Genomic DNA, 19,042 nt, shown 5'->3' with positions numbered 1-19,042 from the left:
ATCTATCTATCCATCCACCGTACCCATCCATCCACTCATGGATCCATTCGCTCACCTGCCAACTGTCTACTCACCCTCCCATCTAGCCATTCACCACCTCCATCTCTTTTCTTCAGTTTCCTTTTTGCCTCTCCAACACTGAATGCTCCTCTGGCTCACTGATGCTATCTAGTGGCAATTGTAGGCATTACTCAGGCTCAATCTTGTCAGTCTTTGGAGGATACTGGACCAGTTTCAAGGGTTGAGATCCTGCATCAGGAATGGAGACTCAGAGCTGGAGGAGTTCGAGAGGAACCTGTAACTGATAGCCAGTGGTTGATTTTCCTGACACTAGGAAGCTTGGTGAGAGAACCAGATTTGATTCCTGGGGCTGGAGATTTTGTAAAAGGATAATCAGTCATATCACAACACACAGTTGTGGGTCTGACAATCTGAGGGGAGAAGAGGTGAAGAGCAGGGATTACTGAGCAGGTAGGTGTGACTGCCAAGTAGCTGAGCCCCCCATGTTGCTGTGGTTGAATAATTCGTTCTACCTCCCTGGCAGTGACTGCGTGAGTTCCTCATTAGCCACCCCAATGCTCTGGATTCTCAAATGAAAGACACCCACAGACACATAGACAGACAGACACACCTTTTTATTTAATTAAATTAATTTATTTTGACATTGCAAAATCACTGTTTGCTCAGAAGAACTCTCAAACATCAAGGCACAAAGAACGAAGTCTCCTTGGATGATGAACAGGGTTGGTGACCTGCCTGAGGTCTGAGGCAGAGTCCCTGAGGACGGCCTGGGTGGCATTGGGAGGAGTACTGCTCCAGGAAGTTCAGGTGAAAGTCCTTATGGAGCAGGGTCTTCAGTTTCTCCACGGGAGGGAGAATTGTCATTCTGAAGTGGTAAGTGCCTTCTCGCTGTCCAAAGCCACTGCCAGGCACAACACAGATGCCAGTCTCCTCCAGGACTTTCATGTAGTAAACCAGGTCTGGAGCCATTTTATGGGACCGAGCCGCCTCCATGGCCTTGGCAGGGATGAGAATCCGAGGAAACGCATACATGGCTCTTTGCAAGGGGTTGCACTGAATCCCTGGCACTTGGTTAAACAGATCTTCTGTCAGCTTTGCTTTTTTGGCCAGATTACCAAGGACGAATTCTTTTTCCCTGCTGAATTGCTCAAAGCACTCCTCTCCTGGTTCTGGTGGATTCACAACAATGTCCATAGCGACCTGTCCAGACACTGGCGGACAGAGGCAAACGGAGAGTAGCTTCACCAGCTGGCCTCGATCTCAGGGTGCAAATTGATCACCTCCATGTAGCCACACTCGCCCACGTAGCCCTTGGAGGTGGAGTGGAAGGAGGCGAGCTCCACATTGCTGGAGTACTCATGCCCCATCTGGTACAGCACTTTCTTAAAGGAGTGGAATTTGCAGTCCGGAGAGTACACGTTGTCCTGGTATATCTCATCAGCCAGGAGAAAAAGCTTCTCTTTTCAGGCAAAGCGAATCACATCTTCTATGCACTTTCTGCTTTGTACCTGGCTCATGGGGTTTCCAGGGTTGATAATGCAAGAGAACTTTAGGGTCAAAAGTGATCTTTGGCTTGCCGCAATGCCCGCCGGAACTCGTCCACATTTAAAGCCCAGCAGTTCTCATCCAGATAGTAGTTCACCTGAACCGCGTTGAGCTCGGAGATGACCGCAGAGTACAAGGGATACTGTGGGATGGGAATCATCACGCCTGTCCGTGACTTGCCAGCACCGGAGACCAGGAGCTTTAGGATCGTAGAAATACGATCGCTAAATATGGTCGCTAGCTCCAGTAGTCAGGTAAAATGCCGTCTGCGTCTGCAGGCACACCATCTCTCCCGGTGATAAAGGCTGCCATATCCTCACCGGTACAGTTAATGCCCTGGCTAGCACTGTAAGATCCCAAGCTGTTTCCACCACAAGCCTGCAGGATCCGCCCAGCTCGTTTCTTAGCATCTTCTGGGAAGCTGGAGCTGTTTAGCAGGTTTAGGAAGGTGCAGAGTGCCATCACCTGACGGAGGAAGGTGATTGGCTGCTGGCCCATAGCATGGGCATCCCCAGTGTTGGCTCGGATTACCTCAGTGAATGTTTTTTGTTTTTGTTTTTGATACCCTGCTGCAACTCCATCTCGATCTCACTGGCCTTGAGCACAATAGGTCCCTCCCTGCACGGTGTACTCCACTGCCTTTACCCGCGGGTTCATGGACTCCAGGGTGAGGATGTGGTCTCCAGGGCTGCGCTCAGGTCGCACCCTGAGCGCCCATGAGGCTTCAGCTGCAGCTCTGCTGTGACTATGGCCCCAGGGGCCTCGCTGCACAAGCAAGGCGGCCTGCTGCATTGTGAACCTGCGGAGGTTAGCCAGTCTGTAGTCCAACTCCTCAACAATGGTCAGCAGCAGCTGTGAATGGAAGACCAAGCATCTAGCAGTTGCTCAGTCCCACAAGACAAGCAGGCAAAGAGTGAGCCTTCTTTCTTCCAATGTCCTTATGTAGGTCTCCAGCAGAAGGTGTGGCCCAGATTAAAGGTGTGTGCCACCACACCATTAATCCTAGATAACCTTGAACTCAGAGTTCTCCCTGTCTTAATCTTCTGGGATTCATAGCCACTATGCCTCAAGGTCTCCAGGCCAAGATCCAGGTCAGAAACTTGTATCTCCCAGCCTCCAGATTAAGATCACTGGTAAGCCTTCCAATTCTGGATTGCAGCTCATTCCAGATAGAGTCAAGTTGACAACCAGAAATAGCCACTACACGGAGCAAGTTTGGGACAAGACTAGGTTGAGTGTGCAATTAGTGCAAAGGTAAGCTGGAGAGATGGCTCAGTGCTTAAGAGCAGTCAGTGCTCTTCCAGAGGTCACGTGTTCAATTCCCAGCAACCACATGGTGGCTCACAACCATCTGTAACAGGATCTGATGCCCTCTTCTGGTGTGTCTGAAGACAGCTATAGAGTACTCATATAAAATAAAAATAAATAAATAAATAAATAAATAAATAAAAAAAAGAGCAATCAGTGCTCTTAACCACTCTCTCTATTCTCACATTTGGGCTTTTAATTGACCAACACCTCCCTTAACAAGGTCCCACTCTCAGTTTTTGTCTCCTTGTGTCATTTAGTCTCCAGGTTGAAGATTCTCCCTTGCAATGCAGAACCTCTGAGCACTTCAGTGGCTTTCAATGTCCTGTTATCACTCACTCTGCCCTGTTGAAGAGCCACACAAACACACACCTCCACGCCCAAACCCCACTCAACTTCAACCTACACATGAGGTAAATTCATTCCCTGTCTGTGATGGTTTGTATATGCTTGGCCCAGGGAGTGGCACTATTTGAAGGTGTGGCCTCATTGGAGTGTATTACTGTGGGCATGGGCTTAAGACCCTCATCCTAGCTCCCTGTAAGTCTGCTAGCAGCCTTCAGATGAAGATGTAGGACTCTCAGCTCCTCCTGCACCATGCCTTACATGGATGCTGCCACACTCACACCTTGATGATAGTAGACTGAACAACCTTTGATCCTTTAAACCAGCCCCAGTGAAATGTTGTCCTTACAAAAGTTGTCTTGGTCATGGTGTCTGTTCACAGCAATAAAATGCTAAGACACTGTCCTTTGAGTCACTGTGCTGTCTGTCATTCTAGCTTGGGCTGTTTGTCATTCCAGCTATCTCTACCCTAAGCAGTAGGAATAAGGGGTATGAGAGGAGGTCTTTCAGGAGTATATACAAGGCCAATTGAGGAAAAAAAAAAAAAAAAAAAAAAAAAACAGCCAACATGCTGTCCAGTTACACTGGCTCCCACACCACTGTTGCAAAAAAACAAGTAGCTTATGGCCCTACTATATCCAGTGCCACTGTGTCTATGAGATTGAATAAGAAAGTTCCCAAGCTTAGGGGTGTGACTCAGTGTAGGTGGCCCATCTACCATTCTTGAGGTGGGGAGGAGAGGACACTGACCAAAACAAAATAAAAACCGGAAGAAAAAAAAAAAAAAAGAACCAATCAACCAAAACATCTCTTGTGAGCCACCCTTAACTGTGTACAAAGCACAAAAGGGCAAGCAATATTATTTCTGCTTTGCAGAGCCTCGGGTTAAGTAATTTATTCAGCCAGCCAGGGGGCATGGAGTAGGACCTGTGCTTCATAAATCAGGTGCTAGAGTCCTGGCCTCCCACTGTTCTCTATGCCCCGCCCCCTAGCCCACTGATTCGCTGAGACTCTAGGATCAATCTTGTGTAACTCTGAATTTGGAAATATGAACTGTTGATCGCAATGCTGTGAGCTTTGAAAACTTTCTTCATGGCGCGTGTAACAGGGGGTGGCAATTCCTTGAACTTCACTTTTATTTTGCTCTCCATACCCGCTGTGAGCCAGGAGTCAAAAGATCTTAAGTAGGAAGGTAAATCTTGACCGAGTAGCTCACGAATGCCCTTCTGGTCGGCAAGATGAGTGTTCCAAACATACAACAATGGCAGTCCACCCACACAGCTGGTCATGTATTCACAAGGCTTTTTCTTCAATAAGTCAACAAGGTCTTATTGGAGGCATATCAGGTAGTAGGCACTGCGCTGAGTTCTAAGACATCAGTAAGCAGAACAGACTGTCCCACATAGAACAGTTTCAGTGGTATAGACGCCACCGGGGCTCATCAGGTACCCAAACGTGACGACAAACCTTAATGAGTGCTGGAGAGAAACATGGCATTCTGTGAGAGCAGAGAAGCTGAGTGAGAGCTAACCAGAGTAAGTGGCTTGTGAGCTTCAGAGAAAGATAAAAGGACAGAGGCACCGGTGCTGTGGTCTTGGTGGGGGTAGGGGGAGCTTGTTGAAGCAGGAAATAATTTTTTAAACCTCCCATCCTCTGCCCCCCACCCCCCACCCCCAAGAAATAAAGTAAGCAAAACAGCAAAAAAGTTCAGATTCACTGGCATGATAACTCAAGTCTTTAATCCCAGTACTCCAGAGACAGAGGCTGTAGATCTCTGTGTGACTGAGGGCAGCCTGGTCTGCAGAGTGACTTAGGGAGACCAAAGTCAGCCAGAGATACTTAAAGCCTTGACCCCAGGCAGGAAGGGGAAGCTGTAAGGAGGGCGTGTGACTGGAAAAGCCCTTAGGGTTCCTCAAGATCCTGTCTCAAAAAGGGGGGCTCAGCAGCCTAGTAAGTTTGAGACCAGCCTGGGCTACTTGAAATCCTGCCTCAAAACCAAAAACAATAAGAGAGCAAGGGTAGCTCCGGGGCAAAGATGGCTGCCACGAAAGCCTGGCAGGCCGATGAAGGAGAGAACGCCTCCATACAGGTTTCCTCTGACCTCCACAAACGCACCGAGGCACCCGTGCCCTCCACATACATCATGAGCACACATACATATAGCAGTAATTTAAAAACAAGTAAGTCTCTGCTTTCTCATGTAAAGGAACACAGAAAATCCAAATCTGATAAGGGATGACTACCCAGATATCCAAGAAACTAAGTGTAGTGGCTATTCCTGGTTGTCAACTTGACTCTATCTGGAATGAGCTGAAATCAAGAATTGGAAGGCTCACCTGTGATCCTAATCTGGAGGCTGGGAGATACAAGTTTCTGACCTGGATCTTGGCCTGGAGATCTTGAGGCATGGTGGCTATGAATCGCAAAAGATTAAGACCCCTTTCTATTTTAATATGCCTTAAACAGCACAATGGTGGGTCACTCCCAAACTTCCACATGACTAAAGCCTCCCTTCTGATACTCCTGAGATGTTACTTACTAAAATCTATATTCCATCTTTTTACCCTAGACCCAATTGGGAGGGGGTGCTCTTCCCCAGCTCTTACATGGCTGGTATTCTGTCTTCCGACACTCAACCCTGCATCTTATTCCTTCCCTGACAATGGTGAATTGTCTCTCTATTGTGTTCCTTGTCCACGAACCTAAAAGTCCCACCTCTGCCTTCCTGCCCAGCAATCAGCTGCTGGCAACTTTATCAATCAACGCCAACTGGGGACAGGGACCCTCAGTGTCTTACATGCAGACGTGTGGGTCCCGTGTAATTTTGGGAGCCCAAATTCACACAAGTAGCACTAGAACCACTCCACAACATCCTCGGTCCTGGGGCAGGTACCTTTATAAAGATGCTTAAAAGGAAACCTATGTTTAGGAAGTTGGTCATGCTGTGTTGACCTAAACCATGACTAACGTATTAAACCACTACTGACTTGGAAATAATACTTCTCTGTGGCATCTCTGTCTGTCAAAGAGCAGGGACAAATCTGAGCCCTTCTGCCATGAGGATGTCAGGAGTAAGGCTGCTCTGGCTTTGGAGACAACACTTCTTTGTTTTCTAAGTGGTAATTCCAAAAATGATGAGTGTTCCACAGGTCCTTCAGCCCGGAATTAGTTGCTGTTTTGATGTCATTCACCTGGTAGAGATCTGAAGCCAACTGATAATTAAAGTATTGAAACTAGAGATTTGGAGCAGTTCTAATCTGTTTTTCATATTTGATAACAGCGAGGTTGCTGACTGGTATGATTGCATGTCAAGACCTTCAGAAGGCTCTGCTGGTCACAAAACAGGGATATGCTTACGTGAAAAGAATCTACAAAAGCCTCCAGTTGGGCTTTCTGGTTCCAAGCGGTTCCATGCACGTGTCCCTAGAGAAAGTGTATCCAGTCACGGCCCTTAGAGGAGACACACTAGGATTCTGTACCCTATGTCTCTGCACACTCTTCCTGTCATCATGGGACCTAAGGTTGTACTGCTCACAGCTTGGAGGGATTTGTCCGCAGGTGAACTTGAGAAACAGAGGAGACATTTGTGTCTCAATTCTCCATCTTGGGGGATTCAGGAATACAAAGGGGATTATGAGATACAGGGAAACAGCAGGCAAAGTACATAGAAACCACAGGAAGAAGATTCCCAAGCCGGGCGCTCCATCTCACCAGTGTGTGATCTTCTTTGTCCCCGTCTCCTCTTTTGTAATCAGGCCTGGGACTTCCAAGTCTGTGGCCGGCATCTGCATTTTCTTCCCAGGTTGTCCAAAAGTGATTTCATATTTACTGGGAATGAGACAAGCATTACAAAAGCCTTTCTGTGGAGTTTAGAATGACACATCAAAGACAGGAGTTGCCTAAAGGGTTATGAAGAGTAGAGACAAAAAGGCCCCAAATCAAAGCAGGAATCCCAATCTTTAAGAGTTAGCCCCTGACTTAGACGCTGACCTGAATGACTGTGATGCCACATACAAACATACATGAGCTTCATTTCTCATGACCCATGGCCCTTACCTTCAATAGCCAGACTGAAGAAAAGCGACTGGTGTAGTAACATTTACCCTGTCACGAGATGGCGGGATGCCTGCTTATTTATTGCAGAAATGGCACAAGAGGTAAGACTAAGTAATAGCTATGAACCATTACAGAAGGACTGACTCCGTCTCAGAGGGAAGGGTCTCTCTGTGTATGTCTCTATCTCTCTGTATCTATTTCTGTCTCCCTGTCTGTTTCTATATTCGTCTGTTTGTCTCTCTCTGTCTCTGTCCCTCTCTCTAAATCTCTGTCTCTCCTTATGTTTTCTTTTAATAAATCTTTTCTACATCTGTTCTGGTTTGGCAACAGCTTATTGTTTGTTACCTTCATTTTTGGGTCAAGAGAAAGGCCAGCAAAAGTAACCTTTCCATCTGCCCTGCTATACCCAGACATCTTTTAGCTGAGATGTAGATTCTTAGTTAGCCAGATGCCACATCTTTAGTAGGAACATTGTCCTTTTGGTCCTGGGGTACTTAGAGATTCAACTATGTGCCTTAGTGTGGTGGTTTGAATGTGCTTGGCCCATGGGAAGCGAAACTATTAGGAGGCGTGGTCTTGTTGGAGTAGGTGTGGCCTTCTTAGAGGAAGTGTGTCACTGTGTAGGAGGGCTTTGAGGGCTCCTCTGCCACATGTCTGCTGGAATAAAATAGACAAGGCAATATATGTGTATGTCTTTCAACTGATCTGTCAAGTACAGATCAGGTATCTCCCTCCTCCTCACACTATCCTAGGTGTGTGAGAAAAAACAGGCTAAAATGGAAGAAGGGTAGCATAATATCTTATTTTTTGGTTGACTTGTTTAAGTTCTGAGGGGGGTCTGTCTGATTTATAACTATGATTAAGAGCAAAATGAGATAAACATTATTGTGGATTGGACTTAAAACTAAATATCAAGATTCAACTAAATGCCTTGATTAACTTTCTTGAAGCTGTTCTGGGCTTTCAGTTTGAGCCGTGAATACTTGCTTCTTAGGTGACTGGAGTTCTGAAGTTCTGGTTCCTCCAATGTCAATCCAGACGTTTTCTTTCTCGGGGCTTCAGGTTTCAGACCTGTATGTTCATGCACTTGAACCTGATGTTCACTGTAGTCTGACACAGCTTTGATTCCCCGAGTTCTCTGACATTTGCAGGTTTTCTACAGAGTGACATCTACTTCTGGAAATTCTTCCTTGGGCCTACTGAGCCATAATATCAAAACTGAGTAAATATGCTATTTTATCTTTATGTATATGTGGTGTGGTGCTTTGAATATGCTTGGACCAGGGAATGGCACTATTAGGAACTGTGCTGTGTTGGAGGAAATGTGTCATTGTGGGGGTGGGCTTTGAGACCCTCCTTCTAGCCGAGTGGGAGACAGTCTTTTTCTGGCAGCCTTTGGATCAAGATGTAGAACTCTTAACTCCCCGTGCGCCATGTATCCAAACAAGATTATTGTATTTGATAATGTCCAAGTCCCTCCAAATAGTTTCTAATAACTGGACGCCTCAGTAAATGTAATTATGTGCATCACACTTTCTCCACTCAGGTTTATCTTTGCATACAATAAAATTCCCTCCGTGTATATGCTGTTCTGAATATTGGCAAATGCGTAGTTATAGAATTACACCACAATCAAGTTACAGAATTGTCCTAATAGCACCCCAAATCCTTGTTTTGTTCATTTATGGTCGACTTCTTCCATCCTACTCAACACTGCTGTGCTGCTCTGTAAGTCTGATACTAAAACACACTGTTTTGTTAGTTGAGTAAATGAACAATTGAATAAAAGTAATAATAAATGAAAAATTAAAATACAGGAAAGAATTAAAATGAGGCAAGAGTGGGTAGGTTTAGAATGACCTCTAGGCGTAATTCTAATTTCTGTCAGTAGATGGCAGTAGAAGCCAATGCCCATTTAGAAACCCTCCAAAAATAAAAGCTGCATTTTGGGTTAACCTATTATAGGCAAGACACTTTATTAAGGGTCTATCGAGGTGGGAGAAGGAGGGTGATTAAAATATAAAGATAAAGACAGCTTCTGGGACAGGCGGGAGCCACAGAGCCGCTGAGGCAGCACCCTTTTGGGGCCGCAGACATCCGGCACCCTCCCAACCGGAGGACAGTGACCTGCCCTGCAGGGAGCGCCATCTTGGCTCCGAGACTCCGCCGAACTTAGTCTGTACAGGTCAGAGTGAGGACCACAGAGGCAGACAGCTTCTGGGACAGGCGGGAGCCACAGAGCCGCTGAGGCAGCACCCTTTTGGGGCCGCAGACATCCGGCACCCTCCCAACCGGAGGACAGTGACCTGCCCTGCAGGGAGCGCCATCTTGGCTCCGGGACTCCGCCGAACTTAGTCTGTACAGGTAAGACTGAGGACCACAGAGGCAGACAGCTTCTGGGACAGGCGGGAGCCACAGAGCCGCTGAGGCAGCACCCTTTTGGGGCCGCAGACATCCGGCACCCTCCTAGCTGGAAGACAGTGGTCTGCCCTGCACAGGAGCCCTCTGCCTCAGGAGCAGGGAGCACATCTTGGATCCAGGACTCCACTGAACTTAGGAACTTAGTCTGCACAGCTGAGAGTGTGCACCACAGAAGCCTACAGCTTCTGTGACCTGCCAAAGCAACACAGCATCTGGGAAAGGTCCTGTTTTCCGCCTTCTTCTTCGGCCAGGAGGAGGTCCAAACGCCAGATATCTGTACACCTTCCCTTTAAGAGGAAAGCTTGTCAGCAGGGAGTGCTCTAACCACTGAAACTCAGAGGAGAGAGCCTGTCTCCCAGGTCTGCTGACAGAGGATACTCAGAATCACCAGAAGAACAACCTCTGAACAGAGACAACTATAACAACTCCAGAGATTACCAGATGGCGAGAGGTAAAGGTAAGAATCTTACTAACAGAAACCAAGACCACTCACCATCATCAGGACCCAGCACTCCCACTTCGCCCAGTCCAGGGCACCCCAACACACCTGAAAAACTAGACCTGGATTTAAAAGCATATCTCATGATGATGGTAGAGGACATCAAGAAGGACTTTAAAGAACTACAGGAGAACATGGCTAAAGAGTTACAAATCCTTAAAGAAAAACAGGAAAACACAACCAAACTGGTAGAAGTCCTTAAAGAGAAACAGGAAAACACATCCAATCAGATGATGGAAATGAACAAAACCATACTAGACCTAAAAAGGGAAGTAGACACAATAAAGAAAACCCAAAATGAGGCAACACTGGAGATAGAAACCCTAGGAAAGAAATCTGGAACCATAGATGCAAGCATCAGCAACAGAATACAAGAGATGGAAGAGAGAATCTCAGGTGCAGAAGATTCCATACAGAACATCGGCACAACAATCAAGGAAAATGGAAAATGCAAAAAGATCCTAACTCAAAACATCCAGGAAATACAGGACACAATGAGAAGACCAAACCTACAGATAATAGGAGTGGATGAGAATGAAGATTTTCAACTCAAAGGACCAGCAAACATCTTCAACAAAATTATAGAAGAAAACTTCCCAAATCTAAAGAAAGAGATGCCCATGAACATACAAGAAGCCTACAGAACTCCAAATAGGCTGGACCAGAAAAGAAATACCTCCCGACACATAATAATCAGAACAACAAATGCACTAAATAAAGATAGAATACTAAAAGCAGTAAGAGAAAAAGGCCAAGTAACATATAAAGGCAAGCCTATCAGAATTACACCAGATTTTTCACCAGAGACTATGAAAGCCAGAAGATCCTGGACAGATGTTATACAGACACTAAAAGAACACAAATTCCAGCCCAGGCTACTATACCCAGCCAAACTCTCAATTAACATAGATGGAGAAACCAAAGTATTCCACGACAAAACCAAATTCACACATTATCTCTCCACGAATCCAGCCCTTCAAAGGATAATAACAGAAAAAAACCAATACAAGGACAGGAACCACGCCCTAGAAACAACAAGAAGGTAATTCCCTCAACAAACCGAAAAGAAGACAGCCACAAGAACAGAATGCCAACTTTAACAACAAAAATAACAGGAAACAACAATTACTTTTCCTTAATATCTCTTAATATCAATGGACTCAACTCCCCGATAAAAAGACATAGACTAACAAACTGGCTACACAAACAAGACCCAACATTTTGCTGCTTACAAGAAACTCATCTCAGAGAAAAAGATAGACACTACCTCAGAATGAAAGGCTGGAAAACAATTTTCCAAGCAAATGGTCTGAAGAAACAAGCTGGAGTAGCCATTCTAATATCAGATAAGATTGACTTCCAACCCAAAGTCATCAAAAAAGACAGGGAGGGGCACTTCATACTCATCAAAGGTAAAATCCTCCAAGAGGAACTATCAATCTTGAATATCTATGCTCCAAATACAAAGGCAGCCTCATTCATTAAAGAAACTTTAGTAAATCTCAAAGCACACGTTGCACCTCATACAATAATAGTGGGAGACTTCAACACACCACTTTCACCAATGGACAGATCATGGAAACAGAAACTAAACAGGGACACAGTGAAACTAACAGAAGTTATGGATCAAATGGATCTGGCAGATATCTACAGAACATTTTACCCTAAAACAAAAGGATACACCTTCTTCTCAGCACCTCATGGTACCTTCTCCAAAATTGACCACGTAATTGGGCACAAAACAGGACTCAACAGATACAAAAATATTGAAATTGTCCCATGCATCCTATCAGATCACCATGGACTAAGGCTGATCATCAATAACAAAATAAATAATAGAAAGCCAACATTCACGTGGAAACTGAACAACACTCTTCTCAATGATACCTTGGTCAAGGAAGGAATAAAGAAAGAAATCAAGGACTTTTTAGAGTTCAATGAAAATGAAGCCACAACATACCCAAACTTATGGGACGCAATGAAAGCATTTCTAAGAGGAAAACTCATAGCTCTGAGTGCCTCCAAAAAGAAACTAGTAAGAGCACACATTAGCAGCTTGACAACACACCTAAAAGCACTAGAACAAAAGGAAGCAAATTCACCCAAGAGGAGTAGATGGCAGGAAATAATCAAACTCAGGGGCGAAATCAATCAAGTGGAAACAAGAAGAACTATTCAAAGAATCAACCAATCAAGGAGCTGGTTCTTTGAGAAAATCAACAAGATAGATAAACCCTTAGCCAGACTAACTAGAGGGCACAGGGAAAGTATTCTAATTAACAAAATCAGAAATGAAAAAGGAGACATAACAACAGATCCTGAAGACATCCAAAACACCATCAGATCCTTCTACCAAAGGCTATACTCAACAAAACTGGAGAACCTGGATGAAATGGAGAAGTTCCTAGACAGATACCAGGTACCAAAGTTGAACCAAGATCAGGTTAATGATCTAAACAACCCTATATCCCCCAAAGAAATAGAAGCAGTCATTAATAGTCTCCCAACCAAAAAAAGCCCAGGACCAGATGGGTTTAGTGCAGAGTTCTATCAGACCTTCAAAGAAGATCTAATCCCAGTTCTTCACAAACTATTCCACAAAATAGAAACAGAAGGTACTCTACCCAACTCATTCTATGAAGCCACAATTACTCTGATACCTAAACCACAAAAAGACCCAACAAAGATAGAAAACTTCAGACCAATATCCCTTATGAATATTGATGCAAAAATCCTCAATAAAGTTCTTGCTAACCGAATCCAAGAACACATCAAAACAATCATCCATCCTGACCAAGTAGGTTTCATCCCAGGGATGCAGGGATGGTTCAATATACAGAAATCCATCAACGTAATCCAGTATATAAACAAACTCAAAGACAAAAACCACATGGTCATCTCGTTAGATGCAGAAAAAGCATTTGACAAGATCCAACACCCATTCATGATAAAAGTCTTGGAAAGATCAGGAATTCAAGGCCCATACCTAAACATGATAAAAGCAATATATAGCAAACCAGTAGCCAATATCAAAGTAAATGGTGAGAAGCTTGAAGCAATCCCTCTAAAATCAGGGACTAGATAAGGCTGTCCACTTTCTCCATACCTATTCAACATAGTACTTGAAGTCCTAGCCAGAGCAATTCGACAACAAAAGGAGATCAAAGGGATACAAATTGGAAAAGATGAAGTCAAAATATCACTTTTTGCAGATGATATGATAGTATATATAAGTGACCCTAAAAATTCCACCAGAGAACTCCTAAACCTGATAAACAGCTTCAGTGAAGTAGCTGGATATAAAATTAACTCAAAGAAATCAATGGCCTTTCTCTACACAAAGAATAAACAGGCTGAGAAAGAAATTAGGGAAACAACACCCTTCTCAATAGTCACAAATAATATAAAATATCTTGGCATGACTCTAACTAAGGAAGTGAAAGATCTGTATAATAAGAACTTCAAGTCTCTGAAGAAAGAAATTATAGAAGATCTCAGAAGATGGAAAGATCTTCCATGCTCATGGATTGGCAGGATCAACATTTTAAAAATGGCTATCTTGCCAAAAGCAATCTATAGATTCAATGCAATCCCCATCAAAATTCCAACTCAATTCTTCAACGAATTAGAAAGTGCAATCTGCAAATTCATCTGGAATAACAAAAAACCTAGGATAGCAAAAACTCTTCTCAAGGATAAAAGAACCTCTGGTGGAATCACCATGCCAGACCTAAAGCTTTACTACAGAGCAATTGTGATATAAACTGCATGGTACTGGTATAGTGACAGACAAATAGACCAATGGAATAGAATTGAAGACCCAGAAATGAACCCACACACCTATGGTCACTTGATCTTTGACAAGGGAGCTAAAAACATCCAGTGGAAGAAAGACAGCATTTTCAACAAATGGTGCTGGCACAACTGGTTGTTATCATGTAGAAGAATGCGAATCGATCCATTCCTATCTCCTTGTACTAAGGTCAAGTCTAAGTGGATCAAGGAACTTCACATAAAACCAGAGACACTGAAACTTATAGAGGAGAAAGTGGGGAAAAGCCTTGAAGATATGGGCACAGGGGAAAAATTCTTGAATAGAACAGCAATGGCTTGTGCTGTAAGATCGAGAATTGACAAGTGGGACCTCATGAAACTGCAAAGCTTCTGCAAGGCAAAAGACACCATCAATAAGACAAAAAAACCACCAACAGTTTGGGAAAGGATCTTTACCTATCCTAAATCAGATAAGGGTCTAATATCCAATATATATAAGGAACTCAAGAAGGTGGACTCCAGAAAGTCAAATAACCCCATTAAAAAATGGGGCTCAGAATTGAACAAAGAATTCTCACCTGAAGAATACCAAATGGCAGAGAAGCACCTGAAAAAATGTTCAACATCCTTAATCATCAGGGAAATGCAAATCAAAACAACCCTGAGATTCCACCTCACACCAGTCAGAATGGCTAAGATCAAAAATTCAGGTGACAGCAGATGCTGGCGGGGATGTGGAGAAAGAGGAACACTCCTCCATTGTTGGTGGGATTGCAAGCTTGTACAACCACTCTGGAAATCAGTCTGGTGGTTCCTCAGAAAATTGGACATAGTACTACCGGAGGATCCAGCAATACCTCTTCTGGGCATATATCCAGAAGATGTCCCAACCGGTAAGAAGGACACATGCTCCACTATGTTCATAGCAGCCCTATTTATAATAGCCAGAAGCTGGAAAGAACCCAGATGTCCCTCAACAGAGGAATGGATACAGAAATTATGGTACATTTACACAATGGAGTACTACTCAGCTATTAAAAAGAATGAATTTATGAAATTCCTAGCCAAATGGATGGACCTGGAGGGCATCATCTTGAGTGAGGTAACACAATCACAAAGGAACTCACACAATATGTATTCACTGATAAGTGGATATTAGCCCAAAACTTAGGATACCCAAGATATAAGATACAATTTGCTAAATGCATGAAACTCAAGAATGAAGACCAAAATGTGGACACTGTGCCCCTTCTTAGAATTGGGAACAAAACACCCAGGGAAGGAGTTACAGAGACAAAGTTCGGAGCTTTGATGAAAGGATGGACCATCTAGAGACTGCCGTATCCAGGGATCCATCCCATAATCAGCTTCTAAACGCTGACACCATTGCATACACTAGCAAGATTTTGCTGAAAGGACCCAAAGATAGCTGTCTCTTGTGAGACTATGCAGGGGCCTAGCAAACACAGGAGTGGATGCTCACAGTCAGCTATTGGATGGATCACAGGGCTCCCAATGGAGAAGCTAGAGAAAGTACCCAAGGAGCTAAAGGGATCTGCAACCCTATAGTTGGAACAACATGATGAACTAACCAGTACCCCGGAGCTCTTGTCTCTAGCTGCATATGTATCGAAAGATGGCCTAGTCGGCCATCACTGGAAAGAGAGGCCCATTGGACTTGCAAACTTTATATGCCCCAATATAGGGGAATGCCAGGGCCAAAAGAATGGGAATGGGAGGGTAGGGAAGTGGGGGGCGGTATGGGGGACTTTTGGGATAGCATTGGAAATGTAATTGAGGAAAATATGTAATAAAAAAAGAACAGTGGAAAAAAAAATATAAAGATAAATAGAGGAAACCTTTGAGTAGGGATGTACTGTGTGTTTCAAAAAAGGACCAGTTTTTACATATCTAAACTCTGTAGCAAGCAATGGGGCTTGAGAGAGGCAGAAGATGCAAGAGGAGGTAAGGGGCCATCCTACAAGGTGATGATAAAGCATCAGTTAACTGAGTCTTTCTACAATACTTACACGGATCAAAACACTACATTTCATCCCATAAATAATATGCACAATTATACACTTACCTAATTATAATACTCACTCACTTGGGAGATTATATTAAAATATGTCCTAGTGTAAGTACAAAGTAATCGGCTATGTCTTTAAAATTTTTTAAAATTAAATTTGCTTATCTATCTTTTTATGTGTGTGTGTTGTCCCCTGGTGTGCATTTGAAACTTGGAGAAGTCAGTTCTATCTTTCTACCATGAGGGTTTGAGGAATCAAATAGGCTATCTGGCTTGGCGGCAAGTGCCTTTACCCACAGAGCTAAGAGCCATCTCACTGGCCCTCATGTTTCTTTGACACTGTACTCTTGTTCTTTTCTTCTTAGATAGAGTCTTGAGATGAAGTGTAAGCTTGCTCACAATCCTTTGGGCTCAGCCTCCTGAGGGCTGGGATTATAATTGTCTACCACCAACCTGCCCTGGATTCTCTTCTCAAAACCAACTCTAGACAGAATTACAGGGACAGAATGTGACTTCTGCTGCTCCGACCTCAGTGAGTTTGCCGTAGTTCTTCTTAGAGGTCCAGACCTTTTCTTTTCTGATTCCCTCTGCGGTCTCTAGAGGTGCATAGGGAAGAGCTGGGTTCTCCTCTATCACCGGTCCTCCCTCTGTAGTAACTACCTAGGCTAAGCAGACACAGGAGAGAGAAAAGAGGTGAGGATTATCCTGTAATCTTGCCACCAGGCTTCCTCTGGGGGTTCAGGGTGCTTATAGAGTGGTCTGGGACCTTCCATTTTGTCTTCCCCGTGTGCCAGCCTGAGGATGGCAGAAATTCAGGCTGCGGAAACTCTAGTTCTCAACCTGTGGGTCACGACCCCTTGGGGGGGTGTCACGGATATCCTACATATCAGGCATTTACATTACAATTCACAACAGTAGCAAAATTACATTTATGAAATAGCAACGAAATACACTCATGGCTGGGGGAGGTGGTCACCACAGTGTGAAGAACTGTGTAAAAGGGTCTCAGCATTAGGAAGATTGAGAACCACTGCTTGGTTGTAAGCCATCACCAGGTGGCAGCAGAAAACCGTGAAATCACAAAATTCGGACTTTGCCTCCTGAGTTGTGGACCGGAAGGGTTGAGGGAAGAAGGGTGGATAGTCAAGAGGCATCCTTTATCCTTCTTGTTAATGTAAATGATTCCTGCTACCTCACCAATGAAAGTGTCAGCCTGGGTTTGTTCTCCACACAACCATAGAATAAAATTATTAAAGCATCCTATTGGAATCCTGAAAGAACCCGATCCAGAGCAAAGTCCAACTCTTAATCTCGGCATACCAGCTAGCACAAACTAACTGAGTAACAGACATTTAGATCTGGGATGGATATTTGGGGAAGAAAATGACAAGAAAAAGGGAAGAGACAATAAAACCAAAGCTGTGCTGCTTCCCGAAGGAGTCTTGGGAGGGCTATTGTCTCCTGTTTTCAGTAACAGAAGCCGGAGGCCCAGTCTACACTGGCTGCGGAAATCTGTTGTTGGCTCCCAGTCTCTTAGCAAAGCCGGTGAGTCCTCGGGAGGGCGAAGTGTGGAGAAGTCTGGATGAGGTTTTTTTTCGGCCCACTGACTCTTTTCCTTCCTGAGCAGCTGAAGAATTCTGATGTGGTTTTGTGGTTTTACAGTAAGCGTCCCGGCTCTTGTGGACACAGTGCGCTTTCAGTTTCTGAAAGTGAGTCAGATCGACTTTCCTCTTAGGAGTAAGAGTGACCCTTGCTCAAAAGGGCACTATGACTAGAAAGACGAAGCAGCAGAGGCCACCGGTGCCGGAGTGCTTGCGTTAGAGCAGTCGCAGGTTTCTGGGTCTTATGGGTAATTTTTTTTTTTATTTTTATTTTTTTAAGGTGAACTGTTGAGATCTTTTTGCCCATCGTGAGTGATACTGTTGATGCGGTCTAGAAAAGGACTCGGAGTTTCATTTGATCAGCTAGTCATGACAAGGGCGTTTCCACGTGGGTTAGTTGTTGTTATTATGTTTTTAAGTCTCATGCCTATTAGAAAGCTCATGATACCGAGCCATTTGACCAGAACGGGTGAAATCTTAGAGGCCCATTGAGTGTGAAGAGCCAGCCAGTAAACAGAAGGTTTCTTGGGGTCTAGTTTTCTTTCATGGTTCCCCTTCCAGCGATTTTTTTTCATGAAAATACGTAGGTGGCACCTCCTCTGGCAGCTGCTATGCTTTCCTCAAGCATGTAAATGACACGTTGTGACGTATGTCGTCACCTTCATAGCCTCGATGAGCACTGCCAGTTCACTGTGGCATTTCTTCATGTTGTTGAGATTCTTCTCATTCTACGTTGCAGCCAGCGACTCCCACGGGTGACACAGGGATGCTGGGCACTCAAGAGGAAGCCTATTTGCATGTCTGTTCTAGAATTTCAATTTAACATTGCTCCTTGGAGTCTGAGTCATGGCAGGACCACCTTGGGCAGACTGTCGTTCTTTAAGAGTTAAACCCACCTGATGCTGAGAAAGAGCAAGAGAGAATCCAGCCCTGATGCATCTTTGCTGCCTATGCCTTGCAAAGTCTATGTTGGAATGCAAGAGAGAAAGAGACAAAGAGCAGCCAGGTGAGGGGAGGAGGAGACAGTAAATAACCACTCAGCTTATTCAAGACTTCTGCATTTTATAAGGGTATAAAACTTGCTCCTACCTCACAAAGGAGAATTTCCCACTACTTTCAGGTACTTGGCCTGTCATTGGCAGTCCTTAGGAACTACACAGTAGCATATGCTGGAGCACACTAGGTTTAGCAGAGGGACATACGAAGCCGCGGTGCCGTGCGAGATCCAGCAGGTGCTAGCTCCGAAAAACTCTTTCTATAAGGTGTCAAACTCACGTTGTATAAGCACCTGGTACGTGTTGTTTTAGGTGGGAGTCTTGATTGCCAGGAGTGGCCTGAAGTCTAGATTACAGGTATGGACTTGCTGGGGAGAGTCTAGAGTCGCTGTGAGAAGTGGCCAAATGGCTAGAAATTTCTAGAAAAATCTAGTCACTGAAACTATGT

At 44.4% G+C, this 19,042-nt stretch overlaps 1 pseudogene; it reads right to left on the bottom strand.

The window, feature by feature from the left end:
• Window positions 1-702: 702 nt before the first annotated feature.
• LOC110296328 (alanine aminotransferase 2 pseudogene) lies at window positions 703-2,370 on the bottom strand (annotated as a pseudogene).
• Between the last annotated feature and the right edge of the window lie 16,672 nt (window positions 2,371-19,042).

The sequence above is a fragment of the Mus caroli genome, unplaced genomic scaffold (genome assembly GCF_978045245.1).
Source record: "Mus caroli unplaced genomic scaffold, Mus_caroli_1 scaffold_1, whole genome shotgun sequence".
Taxonomy (NCBI): domain Eukaryota; kingdom Metazoa; phylum Chordata; class Mammalia; order Rodentia; family Muridae; genus Mus; species Mus caroli.
The sequence above is the reverse complement of the archived record's forward strand: the minus strand, read 5'-3'. Positions and strand labels throughout refer to the sequence as shown.